The 20,975-nt window shown below is 37.6% G+C and overlaps 1 protein-coding gene across 1 annotated transcript in view; it reads right to left on the minus strand.

Annotated features, from left to right (window-relative positions):
* The window catches only part of LOC115929858 (collagen alpha-1(V) chain-like), a 51,379-nt gene that overhangs the window by 7,967 nt on the left and 22,437 nt on the right, over positions 1-20,975 (minus strand). The window lies entirely within an intron of this gene.

Consider the following 20,975-nt stretch of genomic DNA (forward strand, 5'->3'; position numbering starts at 1 on the left):
AAGTATTTCCACTCGATATCAATTTTCCAACATCTCTCGTCAAATTGCGCTATTAGTCATTGAAAAGCTATCCCTGAGCATGAAAGCAAAGATCAGATATTTCATCGGCCTGTTCAGTGGACATCATCAACTGCATCTTAAGTAATACATCGTATCATGAAACGTGTTATTTCTTAGCATTGGTGAATGGTGAGTGAAAGCATGGACCTACTATGGTGAAAGTGGCTAGAGCTTGTTTAGGTCAACGAAGGTAAGACAAACGATATACAATCATGATCTTTATATCATCACCGATGTAATAAAATCACCTGGACGTGTGAGTATCTCTATGAAGATAGCCTTCGTAAAGACGTATTGAATGATCACCATGACCAGAAATAATAAGCATTTTCGTAAATCAATTCACATGGATACCTTGACATGATTCAAAGTCAAACTCACAACCAGTCACGGTTCTGGAATAATTTGTTTTCGGGGGGGGGGGGGGGGCTAAGGGGTGCTTTGTGGGCTGGAGGTTTTTGCATTAATTTTCAAAATGTGTCTCTCAAATTAATTTAAAATCAAGAAAAACTAGGGGTTGACGAATGTTATTTTTATCTCTTGGTATGTGTGTGTATGTGTGTGCATGTGTGTGTGTGTGGGGGGGGGGGCGGCTAGAGCTTCAAAAGCAGAACCACTAGTACTGCTCACGTCACGTTCTAATGACCTCTTTCTCACTTTGACCTTTAATAACCAAGCCTGGTGAATAATCCTTGAGACGAGCACGCTGACGCACGATGGACGAAGAGAGAATATAATACAGGATTGTGGTTTAGAAAATCTCTTCCCTTATTAATTAGTTCCTCAAATCTTAAAAGACATTACAATTATACCAAACCAACCCAGTTTTATGCTCTAAAATAGCCAAGTACAATGTTGACCTGACAGAATTATAATTTCCTGTGATAAACTCTATATGATGGCTCCAATATTACAGTGGAGTATAGTATATGTTTTTAGTGAAAGATGTATACATCTGATGTTTGAAACCATTAATATCAATAAATTATATGTTACGTTTTCACGCACGATGTCCAGTCTATTAAAAGGATAGAGTTGAATATTGGCTTATTGCATTTGTATATCTTAAAATGAATAATATCTTCAACATAGAACTGAAGATAAGATGCTACGTCAGTTTTTCTTTATTTCTAATATTACAAAATGTCTTTTTTGAAAGGTTGAACTGTCTCCCATAGATTTAAAAAACATACTTCGTTACAGTCATGTTATTGTTTCGAAATTAAAGGTCGTACATTTTCGGCAATAATTGCAATTTATTATTCTTCCATTTTAACTTCCAACATCCCTCCTTAGAGTACAAGGTCTGCGCTCTCAGGCAAATTGTCCTCAGAAGCGTTAAACTCCAACTACCGGATCGGAAATTACCATTACAATTCCATTCATAAAAAATAATCAACTTGTCATTTATGATCATAAAATGGTGATATCAGAAGAAAAATAGAGTCAAACATCAAAAGTTGGTAGACCTTGTTAGCAAGAGGACGAACCATGATGGCGATGTTTTGCTAGCAGCGTGTGTTGTTTGTACACCCTGTTGGCGAGTGCTTGGAGCTTGAATTGCAGTCTGGGGTCGATTACTTGTAAGTCAACATGGTCAATGGCTGGAAACATAGAGAATATTTTCATATCGCGCTCTTCTTCATCGTCAGCCTCAAGACAAGACCGACTGGAAGCCTCTAAGGAGGTCTTAGAAGACAGGGGCGGCGTCGTGTGGATCGTTTTTCCTTCTTCGAGGGGGCACAGGACTAAAAACTAATCTCCCATTTCGGAAGTAGTTTGTCGTTACGCTTGCCCCCCCCCCCCCCCCCCATCTGAAAAGGGGGGGGGGCACGGGAGATATTGTCAAAGAAGGCAAGGATGATATCGTACAATATCGTGCACGTAACTAACTTAAAACTTAAATAAACAAACACAATATTAAAGAAAGCCCCCCCCCCCCTCCAAAAAGACAGAAAGAGGATTATTTGGTAATGAGGGCGTACGAACGAACTTTTCGCTCATTGTATAAATTTATTCCAATGATTAAAACACTGCATTTTAGTTGCGAAAGAACGTTACAAATCATATCGATAATCACCAACCTTAAAGTTCAGATAATTTCAAGCGATTTACTCTCAGACTAGTAATAGTAAGCAATTGTGTTTGGAAATTTGAGATTACCTAAATCAGGGACTTGCCTAAATGAAATCGAAGTCGTGTAGAGAGAAGAGGATTATGCATATAGACACGATGGACATAATAGAAGGGTGCATGTGGATATATTTATTATTTTTACGTTATATTATTAGCGATTGAGACAATCATCTAATCAAACTATTGTGTGATCCAATATCGCACTCCCCCCCCCCCCCCCGAGTCCAGTATCGCGACTATATAATTATCTCGAGCCAATATGTAAAATCACACCACCAGTCTTGGTCTCTCGGCTCATTCTGTATTTATAAACCTTGTTTATCTGTCTATAACTGACTAAAAATACCATAATAATCTCTACAATCGGAATGACAGTTTATCAACCCTATCCAGGGAAACAATATGTATTCAAATCTTTTGTTATTAGTCTAATTATTTACATTTCGTACGATTGTATTGCCTTTCTAAGTACTTCTTTGTTTGCTCTGTGTAATTAGATATCAATTTGATGACTTTATTATAATCAGTATTGGAGTACGATCTCCAAAATCTGAAGATAGTGTCTGATGAGCATACCAATCCACATTAAATGGTAAAACCAGGTTGAATTCGCGTTGATCTAATAGGGGGCTCCGCGATAAGATTTCTTTAACAGATGAAGCAAATTGTTAAACGTGAGTAATATAGAAAAACATTTCAAACTTTACTTAGCCTATATTGATTAAAGCTATATCACAATGACCACTACATTCCAACCGTTCTCACACACTGTGCAACATTTTCGGGCAATTTCAAAGTATTTTAGAAACTGTGAATAAAACATTTCATAGACACATTCATTTCGTTCTCACAAGAATCACCCATATCGGAAAAACATTGTTCACTTTTTTATAATAAAAAATAAAGAGATATAAACTTATTTTGAGTGATAGACACTTCACATTCAAGAAAACAAGGACATTCATATTCTTATTAAAGTATATTGCTAGAAAGGTGTCATAAAGGAAACCCTTATCAGTTGATAGGTTTCGACTAAAAACGAAGAAAAGAATTAGTCTGCATACACCTGGAATCTCCTTTCTTCTTATTAATTGCACATTTCCTTTCAACTTCATACCTATTTCCCAAATATTTAGCATTTATTAAACACACACTTTACTCCTGACCTTTGATTTCCCCCTTGTACCATTCAAATCCATCTTCTTTTATACTAACTCCCAACTTCTTCTCGGGGGAGGAGGATGGATGGAGGGGGGGGGGGGGACTTGAACCCCTGTCTCCTCCAATCGTGCATGACCATGCCCACTTCTCCCGCAGAGTTTCTCGTTTACATTACCCACACGATAATCATCCCGTTATCATGTGATAAGAGAGGTGCAAAGATTGAAATATTGGATATCCCCCATGTCTTCTAAACAACAGTGAGTTTATCTCTGTGTTGTATTTACTCTATATTGAATATCTCCATGTCTGGTAGACAATAGTTTATATACTAATATCATAAGTGTAATATCATGGACCTTCAAATTCCTTACAAATTCCGAACCACTTTATCAAAATCAGTATTGCAGCATGATGCATTGAATAAGAATTTACAATACCGTTCTTGAATTCAAAACTTGTTTCAACGAAAATAGGATAAACGTGAATTGAAAAATCGTAATTCAGAGTAATTTATGTACTGTACAAAGAATGCACTTTTCGCGTGAAGCGTTACATGAAATACAGCGGAAATGGCGTTTCTAATTTATAAAGGTGAAAATGGGTGATCGCTATTGATTTCGTCAGCGGTATATGATAAAGTGACGTTTACTTAAAAGAAAACCGGGGAACATTCTGTTGTAAATGAGAGATAGTAAAAATCTTGAAGAACGCTACATCTTTTTCGTTCATGGTTCAACAGGAAAAAAACATCATGACGTCATTGAGAAACATACATTTTGGAGAATGTTACGCTTCTGCCATGTTTCGGCTCAAAGCTAGCATGGTTCTCATGTTGCTATGGGGAAGGTCTAGTAAGTAGTATAAACTCCTTTTAACGATGACCCATGGCCTGGAGCTCTTGACATTACGATGACCCTGGCTTTCCTCGCTAAGAACTCATCTTGAGCACCATGTTGGCAGTCATCAGTGTCAGTTTATCTGTCTTTGTCGTACGAGCTTATCAACAATGGTCTAAATATTTATGAGAGTTTCAAAAATACCAGGCTGCTATGAAGTGTGTAGTGTTGTAGAGTGGATGTTGGAATATCCTGGAAAGCTTGTAAGTTTTTTCTCACTATTTATTTGGAGGTCACGCAGCAAAGGTCGCGGTTCTATGGCATGCGTAAAGACAAAGCGTTATGGGGGTGACTGCATCGAATCCTACTATTTTAAACATTAAAAGAGGGTTTATTTCAGGAAAACTCCCATGAAACTAGGTCACTGTCCTATCAAAAGCAAACGGTGAATACTTTAGACCCAGTGTAACACTAAACTCAGATGCTTGAATAAACTGCATATTTTGTTATTACCCACAGCTATGCTGACTATTTTACTATTGCCCTGAGCATTTAGCTCAACACTTCTTATGAGACGGAACAGTAATGACACAAATGTGTAGTAGCTATCTTCTACTGCGGAAAACAATACCTGAATATGGAAGAATAGCTTCATTCATTTTCGCTCAAGTGCTATAGAGTGACGTGATAGTACTCGACTGACATTTAAAAAAAAACGTTAAGCGTATAGGCTATATTTTTTGTAACCTATTAAACAATACACAAATCAAAACAAAACAGAATCAACAAACAAATATTGGGCGAAAAACCCGCAAACCGAAAACTTGCATATTTTCTACCTGAATACATCTCCATAAACGTTACAATATATCACAGTTTGGAGGGCGGTTGGCAGACATAGGTCGATGTCCCGTAGATGACATCTAGTTTTTGATTGGCCATTCATCTTATTCCCTTGTCGAATGTGAGTATTCTTCTTCCTTGTTTCTAAAACATAACAATGTTTATACATGGCTCTGTGAAATATTTCACGTATGTTGTGATTGATGTGTGTCAGCTCAGTTACAGAGCTAGCTATCATACATTGCATGTACCTCTTCGCATCCACTTACCGAATGACTTTTATCCAACACTTCACTCTCCCCTGCTCACATTCTTTCTCTGTTTTTATATCACTGTGCTCATCGATTTCCGTATTAGGTACATGGTTACATATTCTCAAATTTAATATAGAAGGATCTAGCTTGTTTGCATTTTAACCCCCCCCCCCAAGTAGCCCAGAAACACTAAACCAATGCGATGTCATCTTGACCCGGTTCTCTCTACAAATGTACATTCTATTCATCCCATCACTCTCTCTCTCTCTCTCTCTCTCTCTCTCTCTCTCTCTCTCTCTCTCTATCTTTGTATGTTTGTCTGTCTGTCTGTCTGTCTACCTCTCTCTCTTTCTCTCTATGTCTGTCGGTCTGTCTCTTATCTCTTACATTCTCTCTCTCTCTCTCTTCTCTCTTTCATTCTCCCCCACCTCTTCCGATCTCTTCTCTCTATCGACACACTAACTCGTTTTCCCCGGAGACCGATAGTATTTGTACAATTATTGATTCTAAGACTGAACAAACCCATCGCAGATCAACATGAAAAATGATTTTCGTTTTGTTTTTGAAAAAATAAACAATTTGGAGAGGTATTGTCAAGAAATATTTCGGCGTCGCATTTTCTCTGGCCTCTGTCAACGCGTTGACTACAAGAAAAACATCATTAATAACTCAACACTCGAGATTTTTCCTACTCGAGAATTTGTTGCTGCATGGAACAGATAATTCGCTTTATATTATTGCACTTTGTGTGACCTAAGCGTTAAACTGTGTAAACTAAAAAAGTATATTTGTTGCATCACCTTAAGGTAATTTTCCTTTTTTACTGCTTGGCAAGATTAGTAAATATGGTATAGAAGTGAACACTTTGCGAGATACTGCTATAATTTCCTCAAATTTCAGATATATTCAAGTAATATAACATCTATGACTATTGACTGAAGATATTAAAACGAAATTACTGTAAAAGGAATTATATTTACTGTTTTTCTGAAGACAATTGATACGAGAATGGGAAATTATACGGTATATCAGGAAAAAGAAGGGAATACAAAATGATCAATCATATTTTCAAGGTGTCACTTCACAATGACCCATAACCTACGAAAGGAGCTCACTGTCAACTCCTTGTTTTTGATGACAGGTTTTTGTCACTTAAAAATAAATAAACTCGCATCTTCTCAAATCTTACTTTAGAGTAAGGAAAAATATAGGTAGAGGAGAAATGAATCAAAATATGATCCGTTTTGTGTCAACTGTATTTTTTGGTGCGTGATGTAACGTAAAGTTAAACATTACGTTACACAAGTATATGTTGCTCTATCCCTTGACATAAGTGCAAACGGAATCTTACGAAAAGGATCACAAGTACATCAATGTCAATCGTAACGTTCAAATAGACAGCATACATCCCCCACCAGTCCCGTGACAGGAAGAAAAGATTGTCTGCAGGGATATGAAAAAGCGGGGCTTAAAAAAAAATGATCGCTTCGGATTTTCTTCTCAGAAATACCCCCTCACTTTATGTTACCCTTGTGCAACATATTATGATGTTCCCTTTTGTAGAATGAAAGTCAAATTAAACCAACAGCATTTGCCATCGATTACAGATACATCTATCATGTAGGTAATTCGTGGAGTCTTTTAAATAAACTTAGGATAAATACCAAATCATTACCGTGACCCTCTCCCCTCTTGCATCGTGACCTCTGAACCAGATTTCCGGAATCATCAAAAACTAGGGCAAACTTTTGATTCACATTGACAAATTCGGCATCATAATAGATGTGTTGACATGATATCGTTGTCAACCAGACGATGTACTTCATAATAAGAATAGTTACGGTTGGTATCAAGAAATGATGTTAGATGAAAACATCGGTACATGATTGTCCCTGGTGGCCTGTAATGCGCATGCTTTATGTGACCTTTCCAGTGAGTGATTTCCTTTTCTGAAACTTTTCTTCTTTACTCAATTGTTGTCGTATTATACGAATTCCTCACGATTCTTCGTGTTTCCCGCTTTCCCTCACAATTTGTGTGCCTCCTTCTTTCCACAGGCCTCGTTAGATAATTTTGAGAGGGGGGGGGGGGGGAGATTTGAGATTATGCGGAAATTATTTTACAATGGACCCACAGACATTAATTTGCTGGTCAACAAAAAGAAATTGATTAGCCCCGCCCCAAAGGTTACAACAATTGAAGAAAAAAAATAAATTTGGGATATTAAATACTACACTCCTCTCCCTCTAGCAACGCCCATCTCCCATCGCCCTCTCTCTTTCTCTTTCCGTATTCTTCTTTCTTATTCGTTTCCTCCCTTTCTCTCATTCTCTCGCCCCTTTCTCTCTGTTCATCTCCTCTCTTTATCCGTCTTTACCACTCCTCTCCTTTTCTCTTTCCTCTTGGGTATACATATCCACCCCTCCCAATTTATCTTCCCCATGTCATGGCCGCCTTATGTTTTCACTCCCACCGACGTCTCTTTCGTATTCGTTGATGGAATCTATTGCATGTCGACGTCATGTCCCCGATAGCCATATTTTTCTTCAATGTTTGACTTGGAAGTTATGTTACGGACTAGCAGCTTACTACGATGTTTGTTCGGGGATTATGAACGTTGGTCATAAGTCGTTCAACATTTGACATATATGTTTGAACCTCAGGCAACTAATAGCTTTAGAAATATAAAATCAATACACGAGAGTCTACTGCGGGTAGAATAAAGACATCACGGGCGACATTTTCACACCTCTGTCAAATATTGGATGATGACGTATTTCATGAGAAAACACGGAGAACTTCTTTCGCGGCAACATCACTAAGCAAAGGAAACATTCATAGAATAAAAGGAAGCTCATATCCTTGAAGTTATATTCATGCCATGTCCACACGCCTTCATCACTTACTCTCAAATACCAGAAGATACTCGAACATTTTGAAACTGGGAGGCGGATGTGCAATACAAAAGTTGTCTAAAGGTTTGTTGTTATAAAAGCAACATATTCCAACGAAACTATAAAAAAAAAAAAAAAAAACAGCCAACAAAATGGAGATTTGACAGAACTTATATTAATGGGTCTATTTTCCTGATTTTGACAAAATATGGGGTTTAAACTGGATTTCTTAGATTACACCATAGCTAATCTTGTATTACTCATTGATAATAACAACACAATGTCGATCATCGTACAGGCTGGGAGTCAAGGAAACGTAGTACCCACATGAGACGAGTGAAATCTCTATCACCAAGTAGCAAAACTGATCAAGTCTATATGGCGTACCCCCCTTATATCCCTCCTCCTCCTCCCATTTTGACCACTCCCCCTCTCTCTATCTCTCTTTGTGACTTTACCTCTCCCTCTGACTCTCCTTAAAGGGATCGTTTAACAATGTTCAATCTGAGATACACGGCCCTACGTGTTATCAGTGTCTGTGATATTGTTTAATATTGAAGCCCTAAAAAAATTGCGCTTCAAAATGATCAAGAAGTGCCTCAAAAAAAGTAAAAATCTTTGAGTGACCGGTTTTACCATACTCGTTTTCCCCAATAGACTGTAGTGTTATGAAAACCGTCAGGCGAACGGTTTTCAAAATTTGTAATTCCAATCATAAATATCTTTATAATCAGACAGGTGATCGGCTTGTAAAAGTAATGGGGTTCCTGACTGACCTAAAGGTTTATAATTATCATTGCATCATGAGCTAAATCCAGAATTTTGTTTCAGAATCTGAGACAAAGTTACCGGATCCCTTTAACTCTGCCTGTCTCCATCTGTCTGTCTCTCTTTCTACTCCTAGCTATTCTTCTTCTTCCCCTCCTTTCTCCTCCACATCGTTCTCCACACTCTCATTTCACTGACGCGCTTCAACACAGTGGCGGATCCGGGGGGGGGGGGGATCAACCCCAAATTCGCCAAAAATGTACTGGCAAACAGCGACGTACCCCCCCCCCCCCCGACCCCCCCCCCCCCACTGATATGCTTTTCACACTGGCAATATTTTCCTTAACCCCGTACTATAGGTGGGGTTAAGGGTCTTAACCCCACCTATAGTACGGGGTTAAGCCTATTCCACTTTCTGTTCACACTGGCTTTTACCAAAGTGGGCTAAAGTTGGCTAACCCCACCTATAGTACGGGGTTAACTAACCCTGCAAAATAGCAGGGCTAACTCCGCAATTGTGGTGCTAACTCCTGCTAACCCCGCAATTGCGGTGCTAAGCAAACGAATGAGAACAGAAACGAAAAATAGTCCGGTACTACGCAATGGAGCGTATCGCAGCTGGCCAGATGCGAAGTATGTCCTATCATAACATACACGATATCCGGGGTTAACGAAATGCAGTGAGAACAGCGGGAATTTTCTTATTCCGGAATAGGCGGTAGTACGGGACTAAAAACAGCGAGTGTGAAAAGCCAAAAAAATAGTCCGGGGTTAAGGATAGTACGGGGCTAAGCAAAGTACGGGGTTAAGCAAAACCAGTGTGAAAAGAGTATGAGCGAATTTGCGGCCGGCGCGATTTTCAAATATTCGGGAGCAAAATATATATATGTCCTCTTACCCCCCCGTGTTCCTCCCCCCCCCCGGAAGAAATTCCTGGATCCGCCCCTGCAACAAATCCATGTATATATAAGAACCTTTACAAGGTACACATAAAGTAGTAAAAATAGAAAATAAAATTAATTTTTTGATGAGTTAAACGCCTTCCTTGCTCGTCGAAAATGTACATCACTTCCGTTTCTTTCACATTTCACTTCTCCTCTTATGAAAACTCTCCATCTTGTGTTATCCTTCTCTACATAACTATCTTCCTCGCTTTCCTCAAACTTTGAAAGTGGCGAGCCTTCTATTTATATGCCCTTGTTAAAATCTGATATGATTTATTCATTTTTCTTTATGACTCCTATTACCTCTATTATCAACCTGCAAAAAAACTTGCTTGTATTTATCTCTTATCTTACATTTAGACATTGCTTATAAGAAAAAAAGAAACCCTATAAATTCCTATAAATATTGCAAAAGGAAATTTGATGCTTATTACCCAGTACATAAATGAGAGATAAAGTGCATTTGTATACTCTCCAACGCGGGCTTTTAACTTTATTCACAGATCTCTACAAACGCAAATAGATGAAAGTTTAACCTTTTCGACATTTGCAACAATTTCCTCAGAATAGACCAAACTTGAAATATAATATTTCAGCTGAGATATCAATTTTCAGGCTACCGGTCGGTATCATCATAGAGCGTAATAAACTCTGTCATATTAAGAGAGGTTGTGGAGGAGGAGGATGAAGATGTTTACGCCAGCGGGTTTATCGTTGACTGTGAACTATACACGTGATTTATCTTCAACTTCATATTTCCGTTCTCAGATGTTAAGCCCGAGGAGAGAGAGAAAAACTTGAAATTGAAATACTTTCTGCTAAAAGTCACAACCGCGATAGTAGAACATGTACAATATATACCTGTTCTTATGATTTGTATTTTTAATTGGTTATAGTGCGTTGTATTTCAGGGTTGATACATGGTGAAACTCATGATAAGAGAAAAGGCTGATTATGGAGAAAGTGCAAAGTATGGAGTAGAGAAAGGGCCTCATCTGAATCGCAATTGTTAAGTCACGAAATTAATTCTTTCTGCAAAAGAGCTGAATGCTTTGTCATAAACCTTGGAAGAAATTCAATATAAACCAAAGTTGTCTGTTGCCAAAATGCCATCTCATGCATTTTTCTATCTGGGCATAACGCAGAAATGATTCGTCAAAACTAACATTCGTATTAATTATCAACCAAAAAAATCAGATCAAATTAAAACACCTGTGACCTACAAATCAAACAGTTTCCTGTACTTGAAGAACTTAACTTAAACCCACTTTTTGGCTTGTTATTATCATGATATAATTGGCAAAAATATAACTTCAGTAAATTATGATCATTCGTATCATTATCATCGTCAAATTATTCGATGGTGCCAAAATCTGTATATGAAATAAACATTTTATTAGTTCAATTCAGTAATTGTCTAACCAGGAAGCAACTGTTTTCTCCTAAACTGCAATTTTATTGACAATTTTTAGATTACGAAAGGTGAGGAAAGATGACTTGGCTCATATGTAGCTCGCTGACCCGCGGCTGACGTATATGCCTGGCAAAGCGTCTAACGTTTCTTTTGAAAGTTATGTGAGATGTATAGAAAACAAAGTTAAGTACATGACTATATAAGACTGAACAAAATACTCTGAGAACCTCGCAGTATCTGAGGATTAAAAGAATGTTTTTATAGCTACATTTGGCCCCCCCCCCCCCCCAAAAAAAAAAAAAAAAAAAAAAAAAAATTAAAAATTTTTTTTAAAAATTAAAAATTAAAAATGAAGAAAAAAAATGAAGAAAAAAAATATCAGAAATGAAAGCTGCTAGACTGTCCTCATGGACTTTTGATGGTATCTGTTACTCCGTCAGTTTGTTAAATTTCAAATATCAATTTTGATGTGATTTAATGACAAAAATGTAATCGATATCTTATAAAAAAAAAAATCTACACTGATTAATTTCTAACGTCTCTGGTTCACGCCACATTGTCTGTAAATTTCAATAGTTATCAAATTTAGTGCACTGATGTTACAATGAGCAAGGACATTATGTCTCAAAGTTACGAAAGTAACACAATTATATGCCAGTGGCAACACAGGAACCCATTGCATTTCCTTTTTTTTCTTCATTTCGCCTTTTAAAAATTTCCTGCAACAATGCTCTGAATGTATATAACAACAAAAAAAAGAGGCATAGTCACTTTTTTAATGTAACACCTATACGTGCCACATCCTCAATCGTCACACTGATTCGGGTGTGGTTGAAATTACTGCCTCATTGTGCTACCACTTTAGCAGAAACCTGGCATCGTAAAAGGCACTGCTGCAGAACAGTCCCCAACGCATGTTGATAATAATGTTAAACAATTGAAAGCCGTAGAGAGTGGTACATCCTTGTGTGGACCTTGATCTTGGCAGTGGAAAGTAGTGATAGCTAAAGCTAGAATAATACCTTTATAATCCTTCCACCGCACGCTGACACCTTCGTTATTAACCAATAACGTTTAGAGCATGACTTTTGCCATTGCATGTCTCCGACTTGACAAGGAGAGAGAAAGATATGTGAAACGGTACACCTCCCTAAAGGGAGAATATTAGACATTTGAGGCTCAATAACGAGTAGAGAGTGCCAGATTTGATTCTCGACCCTCCACATTCGACATTCGAGAAAGCATAACACCCACAGGCAACAAAAAAAGCACAGTGCCCCCCCCCTCCTCCTCATCGAGAGAATGCAAAGCGGGAAATTTGTTAATCCATATACGCAGTTTACTCACTACTGGCACTCCCATCTTCCTGCTATAACCAAGGAGTTTAGAGAGCTCTCTATAAGCTCCTCGATATCATGTACTTAGCATTCGAGACAAATGAATAGCAATATTGTATAACATTCTCAAGATCGCTATTCGGTTGTATTTATGAGCATTTTCAAAACTGTATCCTAGTAAAGAATGTGCATGTCATGATCACCTTATTTCAAGTCTTTAAAGGTAAAGACCAGTATTGTTAAACGCCCCAATTTCAAAAAATGAAATGGAAGCCCTTTATTACCAATCATGTGAAAGAATATGTTTTGACTCATACATGATGATACAAATTTTGCCGGGAAACCGCCTACTAATTGATATATTTGGTAAATTAGTTCGTCTATTGGACTGTGAGAGATAAACGCACGTGTCGCGCACGTGTGCGTAGTCCCACATACATCTTTCTGTGTACAGTGCTTGTAACTTTACCAAGACTGGACCAAATTTCTTATCATTTTGATGATTCCAGAACATTGCAGTACACACCAATACTTATATGCTAGATGATCAACCTTTTCTGATCGATTCCACAACGTTTCTTTCACAATGCAATCGTATGACCATAACTGGTCTTTATCTTTAAACATCCCTAGTATCTTGCACAGTCACCGAGAGTACGTGATGTCCTACCCCTCCTTCTCTACCCGACCGACCACGCCCCACACCCAATAACTCAACGATTTCAGTGATTTTGGGCATGATGCGTCAGGCCCTGATAGACTGATACATTGTAATGTGATTGTTTTCGTTCACATCTGTTGAACATTACTCTTGAACATGATTCATACCATACTTTGTACGATTCCAACGGGTAACGATGTCACAGCAATTTCTTTCACCCAATCCTCCAAGCTCTAGCAGGAACTCCTAGACTATATACTCTTGTTATTGACCTTGAACTTGAAGAACCTCTCGCAATGTACGGAGTGATTTTTAGGAGGACCCATCGAAACAATCGCATATAGGCCTGTAGTATGAATCGTCATTAATCGTTATTGTATGAAATTTCAATAATATTGCCTGCCTATTTCGTTAAAAGTGGACCCAATTAGATGAGAACCTCATACTGATATACGATAAGATAAGACGGTAGTCTGAGGCACTCAGGTTTATCAGCGTAACACGATTAGGCAGGAGAGGGGGAAAGGGGATCGAGTTGAAGAACGATGAGAAACGTGACGAAAACAGGAGAATGAGGGGGAGAAGAAGAAGAATGAGCAAAAGAAAACGAAAGAAAAAGAGAAAGTGGAAGAGTCTAGGAGAGAAGAAGGGGAGCGGGTATATGGGATTCAAATAACGTCAAAACAAGTGAATATGATCCCATTTTCGTTGAATAAGATGTGGAGCACATTGCCTACAAACACATCGTGACGGCTGCAAGGGAGAAATCGAAATCTTTACGTTGAAGAGATTAAACGTGAAAGCGATTATTTCATAAAAAATAAGATTCGGAGCGACAAGAACATGGATTGTCACCGACTAACATGTAATCAAACATTTCTCTGCATCACCTGTTTTCGGTTTCCATGGTGACCGCCTGTTTGACCGTCTTGGCTCGTAATACCCTACGTGACATTCAGACTAGCAACATTCAAGAACATAAAGATCTCGACTGATTTTGAAACTCCCCTCATCATCAAAATAATAAGACACGTCAAACGAATCTCCTGAAACTGCTCAGAAGAAATCCACAAAACAACTCAATTCGTATTTAAATCAACACTATTATAACTAAGGGATATGATGAAGCATTTTACAGTAGTTACATCTAAAGTGTTGTTAATATCTGTACATTTGCATATCTACCGACAGGGAAATATTATTAAGTACGTTAAAAAATATCTGTATATTTGCATTTTAAATTTGTATAAAGACTCAGGAGAATATCGCAACTTTGACTGATTCTGCCAATAGTTTTTGATGTTTGTGAAAAACAAAATTGCTAGTTTCGCTTTATATTGATCTTTTTCCTATAATAATGGCAATAGTATTATTAAAAACATGAACGATTATATCCGTATCGAGAGATCTCCTCGTGAGATTATCAGATCTCTATAGTCACACAGATCTCAGCCACAATAGCTGTAGTTTTCAATCAATACTGAACAGAGCAAACAAATGTTATGAGTTAGCTATCCATCCCAAGGACACACATAAATGTCAAGAAACGGTATCATTCGTCGACGCTATGAGTAACATTCAACGACAATCCCACATGGAGTTACTGGAAATCAAATGTAAGAAGAGGGGGCATGTAGCAAGAGCAAAAATTGGGAGGGGTATAATTAAAAAAGGGTGTCGTAATTTGAACGTTTCCCTGGTCAATTTAGTTGCAGTGTCCACTTGTAAATAGCACCATGCAACGTACATGACGGTGGGAATTTGATTTTTTTTCCCTATCATTTAATTCTTACAACCATATTTTGCCAATATCAGAGGATAAGAATGTTACCCTGGATTCAAAATACTTCGTGGTGACAGAAATGTCGTATATTAAGAGCAAGAAGTGTGTTAACTCGCATCTTACTGAACGTAAGCCCTTCTGGCAGTCAACAGATGATTTGTTAGGGAGAAGAAAAATAAATAGGGGATAGAAAAGTGGTGTAGTGTTGGTTATTTTACCTGACTGATAAGAAAGCATAAATGCTTGTTACTAAGCAACCAGAGGACCGACGGCTTTAGGTCCTCTCCGAGAGACCTGGTAATGAGGATTAATGCCTTACCAAAGGGCACTAACGCATCGCCTCGGTTTCGAACCCGGGTCAAAATGGGAGAACTAGAAGTGCAAGCATGACGAAAACATTATTATGATTTAAATCAAGACCAGTTGTGAGGGACATGGAAAGGTACTGAGGAAGAGGTGTGAAATGATTTGTCGAATCAACTTCGAATGTTGTACCAATGGTGAGCACACGCTAAATAGAAGATACGGCCCCTTTCTTTGTTTTACTCAGGGGCGTAGCAAGAAAAAAGTGCCGATAAGTATTCAACAAGCAAATAAGGGTCTATTTAGAATTTCAAATAACTTTGTTGGTAGACATTAAAGATAAACTTGAGTACTGGTAAAAAAAGAAAATGAATTCTCACAGAATCTAACGAAACTTACACTGAATGTTCAAGATTACAAATAAATGTCATGTGCCAAACAATTTTGGAAGAAAATGTATACTGGCTGAGTAATGAGCATAGAAAGATAAGGAAATCAGGGTAGTACTAGCCCCGACACCATGTGTGTTGTCTCATATACATCTTTCTGTGTAAGTGATTGTTACTTTACCAAGTAATTTATGATGATTTTGATGACTCCAGAACCTTGCATTACACACCATTACTTACATGCTATATGATCAACTTTTCTGATCCATTCCACACCTTTTCTTTCACAATGCAATCGCATTACCAGAACTCAAGTTTATCTTTAAACAAGCACCCATTACAGAGTTTGGGATGAAAATGAAAATATTTGCGGAACATTATTCGAGATCTGCCGACAGAAATTTGAACAGGGGTGTAACCTCTCTATCTACTGACATATTTGCTCCTTCTTCAGCCGTGTTCTCCTTCTTGTCAAAGTCCCCATCTCAATTCTTTACCTTCTTATTTTACATTGATGTTTTGCAGACAGGTGAACACGACATCCTGACGAATGTTATCGCCCCTCCCCAATGCCCAATGCTCCTTTGTAAATGTGCATGATTGTGGGAACTCTGTGACATTGAAGCAAACAGGATCTGAGAGCAGGCAAATGACACGGTACAGATGACGCTCTAATGTTGTCGTGTTTCATGCCAAGAATTCCTCTCGGGATTATGAAAAGTTTCGCAACATTCGGAGGGAAAAAACCCGACCAAGCTACCCTGGATCCGAACCGAATCCATACTAAAGACAATAAGGACAACAAGTGAGTTAAAAACATGACCCTGGATTTCAAAGAAACAGCTAGAATGATGTCCATGACACATAAGCGAACTTTATTTAAGGTAAACTGAAAGTTAATATTCAAGTTTTGGATAAATATAATGATTGGTGAAGAAATGTAAAATTCATTTCCAGAGCAAAAATGGCATCATTTACTTAAGCTTGAAACCTAAATCGGTGCAAATTTATCAAGCAATACATAATTCGATATTTAGGATCAAATTCAGTTATTTTTTTGTATTATCCGATGGGTCAACATAATTATTTTAGTTTATACCGTGCTGACATGTTAATATTCATCCATGAAAATACATATTTCCCCAAAAATATGAAATCCGTTCTGTCTGTTGTGTCTTTCTAGAGCCTTTAATAATATTGTAGACGATGTCTGGTTTAAAGTGAAGGATATGCTGTAAACATCAAAAGATCCTAGATGTCATCTTTGAAAAATGTTTGCGCAAGGCTTGTTCAGGGTCTCTTTTTACAAATTGCCTTCAAATCTGCGACTTAACCCCAATATCATGACATATTGACCTGTTATATGTTTCCAGTTTGCAGAGCCGACATGGTTTGATGAACTTCATGCTGGCCGAACTGTCACAAAGACACGTATTTTTTCTCAACCTGTTGCCGTACTTTTTGTGCATGTCAAATCATAAATGTTATGGATCTCAAAACATTTTCAGCGAAAGATCGCCCGAGATACAATCATCATCATGCGTGAGTTAGATTGAATGAAATGGGCATTAACATTTAAATTCAATAAATCGAAGAAACTTTATCAGGGTTGCCTCTGAATGAATGTCCATATTTGTATCTTTTCATGTTATCAAACTTGCCTTTCGCATCTTCGCACAATCAAAAAAACTGTGAACACCTCTTTAAAAGTCGACTCCATCACAAAGGCACATGAAACGTATCGTGACCTTTGGTGGCGGCATCCTGGCTTTCTTTCTCTATCGAACCTTAAAAACAAAAGGGGGAACATTATCTCTGCCGAACTTTGATTGAACCGCCTGTACCTGTTCTCACATATCCGATAGCATCTTAAAGTTTGCTCGGTATAATCCAGGGGCAAGGACCAAGTGATTTGTTAAGTGAACCCTTGCGAGTTTTAACAGCCACACAGGGGATTAATTATTCAAGTACAAGTACTTTGACCTTCACGTAAGTATTGGAGAGTTATATTTTGTCTGAAAACTTTCCGACACCATAGTGTTTCCTTTTAAGCCATTTCGAGTGCTCCCTGTACAATGACCATGGCCGAAAAACATCATAACGCTAATGTAATGTGGTAACAAAGGCCTCAGTCCATCATATTGATTTAGCTTTTACATACCATTAACTGTCTTCCCATATTTTCCCCATTCCTTTGGTGTATTCTCCATCATCGTCTACTCATTATGGTTTAAGAAGACAATTCTAATTTTTAATGTGTTCTCGTCACTTTAATGTAAATGTGATTGTTTCCCCAAGTAAATTTGAATGGATTGCATGTCTTTACGATATGTTTTTCCTAAGCCAAGGACTGTTCGAAACATTCATTTAGGAAATTAGTAAACTAACTTGGTATAATTCATGCAATTACTGCTACAGCATTATGTACTTATTCATCCTGTAATTTCTCATGAATGTTATCTTATTGGCTTCACATCCAACTATACATATTCATCTTTCCGTTTTCTTTGACTCAAGTGTGTATTCCTCTCTCGTCCTGTTACCTTTGACCCTCAACATCTTCGGATGGTATTCTGATATGATCTTGTTACCATCTCCTATATATGGTGTCTTTGAAATATTTATACCCTTCATCGTAATTCGTAGCTCTCTCAGGACCGTCCATCTGACAACCCTAAGTCGACCTCGGCGCCACAAGTTGAACCAGTAATCAATTATTACAACTTTACCGGGATGGACTGAAATACCAGTTACTATGGTAACCGAACCCGGCCTGGATTGGATAAATTCTTTTTCTTTATCTCTGTAATTTTACAATATTATTTGTAGTTGGTCTTTCATTATCAGTGTGGTACCCAAGAAAGGAAATCACATAATTATGTTATCAATGACTGAAATTCGAGAGGTGAACTATCGTCAACAATTTATAGCCAGTACAGGCTGTATATTCCATACCAATATGTTAAAGGTAATGCAAAGTTTTGGGAAATTTTGAAAATTGGGTGGATATTAGTGATTCTTTACAATTTTTTTTATATATTTGGATGCCCCTATGGATGTATTATAAGCACTAGAAAATTTAGCTCCTAAAACACTTCTGCTTTCGAGAAAAATTGAATATTAAAATTTACCGGTGCTCCCGGTAAATTTTGATAAATTTCAAGCCGTACAATAATAGCTGCGACCATGAAAATCTCAGAATATGTAGATATGATATATAATTTCCAAACGGGAATAGCTAATCGGTCAATTTTGGTCGAGAAACATTGTTTTATAGCTTAATTAATATCTTGACCTTGAGAGGGAGCTATACAACATAAAGAGTTTATTATTTACAATTTCATAATTTTAGACTCGAGTTGAACCGCGACAACGATCACTGCATATTGTATAGGATCGCCTATGCTTCCAATATGTTCATTTGAACCAGATTCATGACCCCATACCAAAATTTTGTATTACCTTTAACAAAATTGTTTGAAGATAAACATAAAGCATAAATAACACATCCAATAGCTTTTTATCTTGATGTTACGCATTATGTTGGAAATGTATTTGTCCTATTCATTTACATAAATCTGGACCCTGTCTTATCAAGGAGTGTAGTAACTCCTTGGTCTTATAAAGAATTTTTTTTTAATCGCAACTTATTTGCGATTGATATCAATGTACATAGGAGATATGAGACTGCCAACTTGTGATTGATTGGAGGAATTGCGATTCATTTGGACAAAGCAACTGACCTGCTTATTATTATTGTCTCTAAAGTTGATGACCATGGCCAAGTTGTTAGATGTGCCTCTCATAAATACATGTAATGAACACTACTCTCTCGAATACATCGTGATCATTCTTGGATGTCAGCCTGAGCTAAGCAGCTGCTAACCGGAACCAAACTACTCACTTCAGAAACGCGTCGTTCTGGATGTTTGCCTGTAGAGATTAAAGTCATAATTACGGTCATTGAAAAGATATTAATAATCCACGATGAAAGTTGTCGTGGGAACGGAGTAGTAAGATATGGAATGACGCCTTCCATTTTTGTTCTTACATGATATCTATTTTTTGGTGGGAATGCATCTTTTAGTATATCAAGGTCAACAAACGACATATATACGTCATAGCTCTCCCTTTTTTTCTCTCGAAATAAGCCGAATTATTCATGGTTTCAAATTCACCAAAACATGATAAGAAAGAATTTATATGAAAAAAAATAGCAATTTTAGGGTGACGAGTACTTTTCTTTCAAAATATGCGATGACAAAATGCAGGTACAGTGGATATTACCTGGTATATTATTTCTTTGAACGGGAGTAACGCCCAAAATGAAACCAAATAATAATAAAAAGGAAAAATAGAAAGAAAAACAAGTTGTTTTGACGACAATGCAGTTGTTGAGAGATTGATTGAAAGACGGATGAATTAAAATCATGACAAGTAATACGATGAGAGTGAAAGAGGGAGAAAAAGAAAATTAGAGAGGCAGATGGAGAGGCAGGTAAGGAGAGAGAGAAGGTGGAATCGATAACATAGCCTTTGACAAACTGACTGATTCGAAGAGACGCACATCCACGACAAAACAAAGTTGAAGATTTAAAAACTAGGAAGAAATATTAGATTCATAGCAAATAGGACAGGATTGGAAAACGGGATCAGAGTATGATGGGAGGGGCTGCATACTAAAATTACATTTGATGGAAAGTAAACGGGTTAGAGAGAGAGAGAGAGAGAGAGAGAGAGAGAGCAAATAGAGAACAGACGAAGAGACAAAGAGGAAGAACGAGCGAGAGAGGGAGAGAGAGAGTTTGAGAATGGGATTGAGAGAGAATAAACAAGATAAACAGAGAGAGAGAGAGAGAGAGAGAGAGATGGGAGGAGTTGATAAAATCCAGTCAATCGGCATCATATCTCTGAGATTAATGTGTGGCTGGTACACGTCAAATTCAATTTCAGAGGGTCTGGTATATTGCGACCCCCTGCATTAACATATCAGCTTACGATGGAGGAACATCAGGAACTAAATGGATCGAATTCTGATCTCCCTACCGCTAAAACGCTAAGGTATAATCATGGCATGACCATGGAAGTTTGCTATACTACTAGTAGCCTTTAGTGGTCGAAAATTTAGCTTTTTGTCTGCCTGTCCGATAATGTATACTGAGAGATGGTAATACGAAGCATTACGATAT

The sequence above is a fragment of the Strongylocentrotus purpuratus genome, unplaced genomic scaffold (genome assembly GCF_000002235.5).
Source record: "Strongylocentrotus purpuratus isolate Spur 01 unplaced genomic scaffold, Spur_5.0 spur5_scaffold_6, whole genome shotgun sequence".
NCBI lineage: Eukaryota > Metazoa > Echinodermata > Echinoidea > Camarodonta > Strongylocentrotidae > Strongylocentrotus > Strongylocentrotus purpuratus.